We start from the raw sequence: 10175 nt of genomic DNA on the forward strand, positions 1-10175 counted from the left end.
TTCCAGGGGAAAATTATGGAATATAAGTATTCTATGGGTTTTCTGTGTCTGTTCATAAATTCCTGTAAATCTTGAAGTGATTTTGGTATTTTGTACCTTTTTCATTTTCAGACCAATTTTCATATTGTCACTTTGAGTACTTGTAAGGGGTTCCCCCTTCACCCAAATTTAAGTAGACTTGGATATAGTTATTAAGTTTACTTAGAGATTTTTCTGGAAAGAGCTCGATGTGGGATTTTCATGAGTCAAAGAAGGAAAATGACCCTTTTGGTTCAGTGCCCAGATTTTGACCTTATCCATGTGAACCCAAAGGCTTTCAAGAATTCTGGGTCATCAGTCTCATACACACACACACACACACACACACACACACACACACACACACACACACAGAGAGTCCAGGAAAAAACTTTAAATGAAAACTCTTTTTCCTTTTGAAAAATAGAAATGAATTACTCAAAGAAAAGAGCCTACAGAGGAAAATGAGGCAAGGATGATTTACCTTTAACATTTTATTTACAGGTTAGGTAGGACTACCTTCATAAAACAGATCCTGTAGTTTTTCTGAAACAGGATATTAAGTAAAGTGGGGTGTGGCAATGAAGGGTTCAAGGCACTTATTACTGAGAGCCAGGATGTAGCAATAGCAAGACATAGGTTCAAGTCCCATTTCTGCTACCTAGTAATGAATGATCTGACCTTGGGCAAATCTCTTAAGAAAATCTGAGTTTGAATAGATGCCAGAGGTTCCTTGGAAAAGTGAAAGTGAATTCCCAAGTGAATTTGGCTTTCATTGCCTCCCCCATAACTAATAATGATGCTTAAGGTTCATTTATTGATAAATTGCTTTATGATTTCTTTTTACTATAGCATTCTGGCATATCTCTTTTATGGAAGAGATTGAACTGGGGCTAGAGAGAGAATAAGGGAAGCCATATTGCAAGGAGTTGAATAGTGAGCAGGAGGTGAAAAGGCAGAGGTGATGGAAGTGGTTCAGTTTTGAGAAAATTGACAGCATGGGAGGATGTCAAGTAAAGACTTTAAAAAATACCTTTTGGGGGGCAGCTAGGTAGCACAGTGGATAGAGCACCAGCCCTAGAGTCAGGAGTTCAAATCCAGCCTCAGACACTTAATAATTACCCAGCTGTGTGGCCTTGGGCAAGCCACTTAACCCCATTGCCTTGTTAAAAAAAAAAGCTAAAAAATACCTTTTGTTGATTCTTTATTCTTTTTAAATCATAATTATTTATTTTTTAAATAAAATAACATCCCTGCATTGAACCCTCTTTTATGCCAAAGAAAAATATTTCATCAAAAACAAATTCCTGATTCAGTGAGACCCTACTTCTCTTCACTGAGGGAGGCAGCAATTTTATTTTTCATTCTCTAAAACCATCACAGCGTTCAGAAGAACATTATCCTAGCCCTTTTGCCACTCTGCATATTGGGTGTTTTTCCATTGAAAAAGTATCATCCTTGGATTTTAGTTGACTTGACATTGCACTGGACTTCCTGGTCACCAGAGTAAAAGCTGCCAAGAGACTAACCTGGGGATTCATCTGAATGTTTTCCTTTTAACCCCACATTTATTTATATTGTGGTCATTGTTGTGTATTTAGGGTTTTTTTTTGGGGGGGGGTTCTGCTTATTTCATTCTGAATCCTACATATTTCAAGAGACCTGGTGTGAGTTTCCTCTAAACCTACAGATATCAAACCATCTATATATACTCATCCTAAGCAACTCATGTCTATGTTCTCCTAAAAGTTTCCCACAGGAGGACCACCCAATATTCTGGATGCCTTCTTTGTTGGCATGTTGGCCAGCTCTCTGTAAACCCTTGCTTTTGCCTTGTGGCAAACATCTTTCACTGCTGTACAATTCATTGCTCTATATTATGGTTTGCTCACACCCACCAAATACCTCGCCATGGCCCTCTCTGTGGTTCCTGTCTTGAGTTCATCAAGGATAGTGGTATTCTGGGACTCAATGCCATTCAACAACACTTAGACAATAATAGTATTGAAAAGATGGGCCTTTGCTATGGGAAGCTTAGGGGAAGAGTGAAAATGTCTTCTCATTTTCTGAAAGAAATCCAGGCTAATCTCCCCTTTCTTTCCAATTCTGGGTTTAGCTCATGGTCCATCTTTTCTTTGTCTGTTTTCTACACACACACACACACACACACACACACATACACTCTTTAATATATTCATTGTTGAAATATGATAGTTGCCTAAATAGAAATATGGTAGTTGCCTGGGGGAGGTTCTTTGTCCCAACTTGGACCCTGGAGTGAGGCTACAATTTCCCTCGGATTCTCAAGGTAATACTGAGGGATCTGGGGTATCTCTCTAATGCTATTGGCTTAAACTCCCATTTTGGTATGTTCTTGCCAATATCAATACAAGTTACATTTAGCATCTGCCATATATTATTTATTGACTCAGTTCTCAGTGTCCCAATATCTATTTAATCAGTTATTTCCTGAATATCATTGGTAAGAAATCAGCAGAAGATAAGAAATAATCATAGAATATCTACACGAGCTCTGAAATGGCGATTGGGGCTTGCCATTCTACATTATCATGCATATCCAGAAATAGACTCTGCAAGCCTTCTCACATGGGTTAGTAGCACATGTTCCCCAGACTGGGGAAGGGAATAAGCATTTGTATAGCTCCTACCCCATTCTAGGCATTGTGCTTAGAGTCCTACAACAACCCTGCAAAGTAAGGGAGGATATCACCCTCATTTTGTAGATGAGGAAACTGAGACAAACAGAGGTTAACTAACTTGCCAAGGCTCACATAGCTACTACTAAGTGTCCAAGGGCAGATTTGAACTCAGCTATTCCGATTCCAGGTCAAGTGCTTTATCCATGGAGCCACTTAGCTGGCTGGACCATAAGTGGCCAGTGCCCCCATTATGCTGACAATAGATATCCTCCATCCTTTGAATTAAAAAAAAAAATCTCCCCACATTTTTCTGAATTCCTCTATACATAGTTTCTTTTTTTTTAAATTAAAGATTTTGTTTTCTTTGAGTGTTACAATTTTTCCCCTAATCTTACCTCCCTACCCCCACCCCCATAGAAGGCAATTTGTCAGTCTTTACATTGTTTCCTCCATGTATACATAATTTCTTAATGTATAGTAACATTCCATTACATTCACCCTCCAGGTTTTTGTTTTGTTTTGTTTTTGATCAGTAGGTCCCTGCTTTGTTTCTAGATCTATGTTAAAGTTTTTTAAGGATTGGGGAAATACATTCATGTTTGTAGACAATAGGAAAAAGAGCCAGGACCATATAACTAGTCATTACTAAATGAGCCAGGATTGAAGCCAGATCTCTGTTAACTTGAAGACTAATTTTAATTAACTTTTTAATTTAATTTAAATTAAATTAAATTTAGTTAGCTCTACTGTTTGGATCTTGACTCTGTCAGTCATCCAAAATGTTTACAATATCCCAGATCTTTATGTCATATTATACATTCTATCTATGCCTTCCCCTAAGTAATTGATTAAAAAAGTTGAATGTCATAAACCCAAAGACTAAGATACTCAAAGTGAGATCTACCCAGAGAGCTAGAAAGAGGAAAGATGAAAGGAAGGGAGGAAGAGATGTATGTATGAAAGGGAGACATGGAAGAATTCATGAGGAGGGCGAAACATGAGCCAGATCTTAAAAGAGGGCTAGGATTTGAAGAAAAGTCAGGGTTGGCATTCTATTCAGTATACTCTATCTTAGAATCATATAGACATGGGTTCAAGTTCTGATTTTGACATCTCCTGCCTGAGTGACCTTGGGCAACTCAAAGTCCTAGGCATCGCTTTAAAACTACAAATTGCATTTTCCTCATTGGGCATTCTTTATATCAATTAAATCATAAATCTAACAAAAAAAAAACCAGACCATTTTAAGTGGAATGTTGGTAGGAAAGGGGAGAATGGGACAACACATTCATAGAACAAACTGAATGTTTCATTCGAACAGCAACAGCAATATGAATATAGTGTTTTAAGATTTGTACATTTTATATTTGTAGTGAGTATGTCCAGGTTTATTTTCTAGAACCAGGATGATCATATCTGTCCCTCAGGGTTCCAGCAGCATCCTGAGATGTTTGGAAATATTTCTTTTTCAATGCCATTGGCTTGAGCCCCCACCAGTTGTGTTCCCTATGAGATGACAATGACATCTTACTTAGGCATTTAATATCAATTAGCTTTTATAAAAAAGGTATTTACTTTGAAGATATAGCAAGAATAAAAATGCAAATATCTCCAGGCTTTCCTATTCTGTGTTGGCTTCTGAGGAAGATGGGCTCATTTGTAATCCAGTTTCCACATAGCATTGGTACCATTGTTGTTTTTCAGTCATGTCTGACTTTTTATGACCTATTTGAAGTTTTCTTGGCAAAAGATATTGGAGTGGTTTACCATTTCTTTCTCCAGTTCATTTAACAAATGAGGAAACTGAGACAAATATGGTGAAGTGATTCATCCAGGATCACACAGCTAGTAAGTGTCTGAGGCCAGATTTAAGCTCAGGTCTCCCTGACTCCTAGCCCCTCACTCTATTCAGTGTGTTTCCTAGCTGCTCAACATCATACTCATGTCCAAAATAATTCATTAACAATTATTAAGCACACTTATCATGCCACTCACTGTGCTGGGTATTCAAAAAGAGGCAAAAGAGATCCCTGTCTTCAAGGAACTCACAATTTCATGGGAGAGAAAAGCATGTAAACAAATCCATACAAAAACAAATATAGAAAATGAATAAGAAATAATTAAGTGAAGGAAGTCACTGAAATTAGGAGGGTTTGGGAAAGGCTTCCTGTGGAAGTGAGATTTTAGTAAGATTTAAAGGAAGCCAGAGAACTCAGTTGTTGGAGAGCATGAGGAAAGAACTTTCCAGTTATGAGAAATAGAAATATGAAAGGGATGTCTTGTTCGAGGAATAGCCTGGGAGCATTGAGGCTAGATGAATCTTTGTCTCAGCCTCTGGTAGGCTGGTTCTCTGTCACTCCCAGGGGTCATTCTTTGCTCACTGGGGAATTGATCCTGGGCTGACTAGCCACAAAAACCTGAATACTGGGGGCCTGAGACATCATGACACCAAGAAACCTAGAGGTCCATCTGTGTGGGATAAAAATCCACTTAAAAATATAGAGACTCCTCTGAACAAAAAAGAAAGTTTATTTTGACTTTTCTTGAGAAAAGGGCACACTCCAAGTCTCACAAAGGTAGTGAAGGTCAAGGAGCTGCCCCGAGGTGACAGTCAAGCAAGATTATGTGGCCTAGCGCAATTCCCTCCTCCCCAGCCCCCTCTCTTGAAATCTGATTGGTTAAGGTTTTCAGAGTTACAATCTTTATGTGAAAAATCTACCTGGCAACAAAGAGAGGAATAACATGTTTTCACAGACTATTACCTCACCATCCAGATGGTGAGGATATCAGAAGAAGATTTCCAATGACCTTCTGTTTTCTCTCTAAATGAATTAATGTCTGAGTATGCAAAACCTACTATCTTCTTAGTTTAGTACTTATCATCAAACAAGAGGAGGCAGGCTACTGTTCTCCCTCTGGGAATAGTCCACTGTTTCCCTCCTAACAGAATCAGGAGGGTGCCTGGCTTGGAGTGCAAGCTCTCTCTCCCTCTTTCTTCTAAGAATACTCTGAGTAATAGTCCATCTTTGTTCTAATGATTTTTAACCCTGAGAGGACTGCACTAGGAATATCAGCTCTTCAGAGGGAATATCCCACTCATGGCTGATCTTTTGAAACTTTTAAGTTTGGAACATCCCATTTTTTTCATCTAAAAGAGAAAAGAACAAACATTGAGGTCACATGACCTTTTGCACAAGGTTGATGTCAGCCTCTGCTGGAAGGTCCAAAGCTTCTCTCTTTGTGGCAATGTTTCTGACCAAATACTAACAGAAGAGTCAAATGAAGAGTGGGCAGCCAACAGGGAATATAGATGAATAACAAAAGGCTGTCTCTGGTGGCCAGTGTGTTTTTGGAGCCAATCAGTTATGCCCAACTCTTCATGACCCCAATTGGAGTTTTTTTTAAGAAAGATTTTATTTATTTTGAGTTTTACAATTTTCCCCCAAATCTTGTTTCCTCCCCCCCCACCCCACAGAAGGCAGTCTGTTAGTCTTTACATTGTTTTCATGGAATACATTAATCTAAGTTGAATGTGATGAGAGAGAAATCATATCCTTAAGGAAGAAAAGTAAAGTATAAGAGATAGCAAAATTACATAATAAGTTTTTTTCCTAAGTTAAAGGTAATAGTCTTTGGTTTTTGTTTAAACTCCACAGTTCTTTCTCTGAACACAGATGGTATTCCCCATTGCAGGTAGCCCGAAATTGTCCCTGATTATTGCACTGATGAAATGAGCAAGTCTATCAAGGTTGATCATCACCCCCATGTTGCTGTTAGGGTGTACAGTGTTCTTCTGGTTCTGGTCATCTCACTCAGCATCAGTTCATGCAAATCACTCCAGGCTTCTCTGAATTCCCATCCCTCTTGGTAGTGTTCCATGACATACATGTACCACAGTTTGTTAAGCCATTCCCCAACTGAAGGACATTTATTCGATTTCCAATTCTTTGCTACCACAAACAGGGCTGCTATCAATATTTTTGTACAAGTGATGTTTTTACCCTTTTTTCATAATCTCTTCAGGGTATAGACCCAGTAGTGGTATTACTGGATCAAAGGGTATGCACATTTTTGTTGCCCTCTGGGGGCAATTCCAAACTGCTCTCCAAAAAGTTTGGATTGAGTCCAATTGGAGTTTTTTTCCCAGCAAAGATACTGAAGTGGTTTGTCCTTTTCTTCTCTAGCTTATTTTACAGATGAAGAAACAGAGGCAAACAGGGTGAAGTGACTTGCCCAGGATCATAGAGCTAGCAGAATTTGAAGTCATGAGGATAAGTCTTCCTGATTTCAAGTCTGATGCTCTCTCCATTGCCCCACCCAGATGCCCCAATCACAGAAGTATCTTGGAGAGTTTATACTTGCTTTCTATAACTGTTTACAGTCTAGTTAGTCTCTTCAAAGGTATTTCCATATGTCATGGGACTATCCAAGAAGCAGAATCCCCTTCATCTCTCATAAGGGGAGACCTTGTCAAAGATTCTTAGATCCTATTTCACATTCACTATCTCATTTGATCCTCATGAGCAAAGTGCCATCGTCCCCATCTTCAGAGGAGAAGACTGAGGCTGAGAATATTTGCCCAATGCTGAGTAAGTGACTGATTTGAACTCAAGACTTCCTGACTCAAGTCTACCGCTCTCTATATATCATATCACCTAGCTACATCTTTAGCTTTTAGAGAGTCATTCAAGGCTTTTGAGGTAGGGAGTGATAGAGGATTCCTGGGGATTATCCTCTACAAAGATCTCAATAAAATTATGGTAATTTTGAAGTCCCTTATTTTTGCTTTGGAATCCGGATCTACACAGGCACAGCTTCTCCGTAGCAACTCTGTGCTCAATTTTGCTGATGGCAACATAGTATGCAAATGAACAGCAGGGATGAGGAGACCATGGATCGTTCACTAAACAGATAATTCCTGGTAATTAAGTTGGACTCATGTGTATTTGTGTGGGGACTGGACCAGTCTCTTTATAACCTGCAGTGATTGTTTTCTTTTTTTTTCTTCCTATTGTTTGTGGTTTGTGAACCCTTTCACTATAACATCTGGACTAGAAGAGACAATGGCTGCTATTTTTCTTAAGGGTTTGTATAAAATCAATCTTGCAATGGCCTGTAGAAATCTGGCCACATATCAACCTCTCAGGATACATTCAATCTACGCAAATCTCACTTGCTTAGTATTAGTCAAGTCCCAACCTGCAGCTTGTGGCCTTGAGATCTGAAGGACAAAATGCAATCTGCCAGGCACTTTCTGTGCTTTGTTGGATAAGGCAAAAAATTCTATTTTCTCCTAATAAATTCAAACAATTCCTTCCACGTTTAGTCTCAAACTAACTATTCTTTTACTTCCTATCCCCAAGGATAGCAAATGATGTTTGTTTCTAGCAGAATCACAGTTATTTTGGGAGGAAACAAACAAAATGAACAGGGGAAATAAGTTGTGGTAGTGTAATATTGAGATTTTTCTGCCCCAGGCCTTTGGACTTGTAAACAGTTATTTTTATGACTGATAAAATGGATATGGAAATTGATTATTTATGGCAGTTTTGAAATAACCTTTTTCTTGAGTGGTGTTGGAGGCTTCTTTATGGTTTCCACAAATCACCTTTTCCCACTAAGTTCATGGACTAGCTATAGACAATTGACCAAGGCTCTCACTTTAGTCCATGGGGTTGGGTCATCTATGTTTTCAGACTGTTTAAAAAAAAAATCTGTCCTTGCAGACTCCCAGATGCTCCCAGTTTCCCCACTGACTCCACACTAAGCATCATTATCTCTACAGAGCTTCTGTCTCTATGGTAATAACAGATGGGAAGTGCCACAGAATTATTCATGCTAGGGAAAGGAGACAGTCCAAAAAAGGGGGGGGGGAAAGAGCAGCCCTCCCTGGGGGAAAGAGAGGCTCAGTAACTGGGGAGGACAATGGTTGGAGGAGATGGGGGTGAAACTTTGGGGCAGAAGTGGAAACTGAGCAAAGAAGGGGCCAGGAGCTGGAAGGGAGGAAAGGGGAGAAAAATCTTTTGTCTCCCTTGTGTCTCAGCCATCCAGGGGAACCGACAGCCCTATGTAAACTGAGAGATGTTAGGGAGTGTCTACAAGAATCAGCTAGATTACAGAACTTGTGACAATAAAACGGGGGACCAACAGGGCCAGAAAATTGCCTCCCCCTCCCCCTAGAAGATAGCTTGGAGCCTAAAGAGCTACTGGGGACTTTAGTGCTGGGTGGGGACAGTTTCAATTCTTGCTTTTCAGGCTGAGGTGGCCCAGCAAGGCTACTGAACATTTTGAGAAGTGATTTTGGCTTTTTTTTTTTTAAAGTAAGCCTTCATTTGACTTGCAACATGATTCTTCATCTGCTCTCCCCACCTCCCCCAAATAAGAGAGAAAATGTGAAATGCATCTGTTGGTTCTCCATTGAGTCTGACTTTTCAAGACCCCATGTGGGGTTTTCTTGGCAGAGGTCCTGGAATAATTTGCTAATTTTTTCCCCCAACTGTTTCCACATGAAGAAACTGAGGCAGACGGGGTTGGTGACTTGTCCAGGGTCCCACAACCAGTGGGTGTCCGCTCCGGACCCAATTCGCGGCCCGTCTCTAGTTATTTCGTAGCTGCCACTGATTCGGGGTCAGCGTGATTATCTCTGGGGCGCTGCCCGTCAGCTCGGGGGGCGGCATGGCCGGGAGGTCACGGAGGCGGGACTGGAATTCGGGCCCTGGGCCTCCGGGCCGCGCTCTCCCCTGGACCTCCGGGCCCTGGACCTCCGGGCCCTGGACCTCCGGGCCCTGGACCTCCGGGCCCTGGACCTCCGGGCCCTGGACCTCCGGGCCCTGGACCTCCGGGCCCTGGACCTCCGGGCCCTGGACCTCCGGGCCCTGGACCTCCGGGCCCTGGACCTCCGGGCCCTGGACCTCCGGGCCCTGGACCTCCGGGCCCTGGACCTCCGGGCCCTGGACCTCCGGGCCCTGGACCTCCGGGCCCTGGACCTCCGGGCCGCGCTCTCCCTGGGGCTCCGGGCCCGGGGCCTCCTCAGAAGAAGGCTTTTTGCGGACTTTTTCCTCCTCCCGTTTCCAGACCCGCCGCCCCGGGGCCCAGTCGGAGGGTCCGCCCCGGCGGGGGCCACCTCGGGGGCCGGGTGTGGGCGATGGGCGCGGCTGCCGGCCCCGCCAGCACGGGGCCCCGGGGCCGGGGCCCGAGTTCAAGTCTGCCCTCACCCGGCCTCGCTGGGGGCCTCGGGCGGGTCCTGCCCCACGGGTGAGAGGTCCCCCGGGGGGTCCTGGGGGGAACCGGGGTCCGGGCCCGCGGGGCCGGGGCACAAAGCCAAGCTGCCCCCTCACGGCTTCTGCGGGGCCTTTGGGGCGTCCCCCGCGGGGAGGGCCCCGGGTCAGCCCAGGCCAGGAGCCTGGGGGGGCGGCGGGGCAGGAGCCGGGCGGGGGAGGGGAGGCGCCGTCTGCTCCCGGGCGCCCCGCGGTCTGGCCGGCGCCCCGGGCGCCCCTC

Source organism: Macrotis lagotis, chromosome 6, assembly GCF_037893015.1.
Source record: "Macrotis lagotis isolate mMagLag1 chromosome 6, bilby.v1.9.chrom.fasta, whole genome shotgun sequence".
Classification (NCBI taxonomy): Eukaryota; Metazoa; Chordata; class Mammalia; order Peramelemorphia; family Peramelidae; genus Macrotis; species Macrotis lagotis.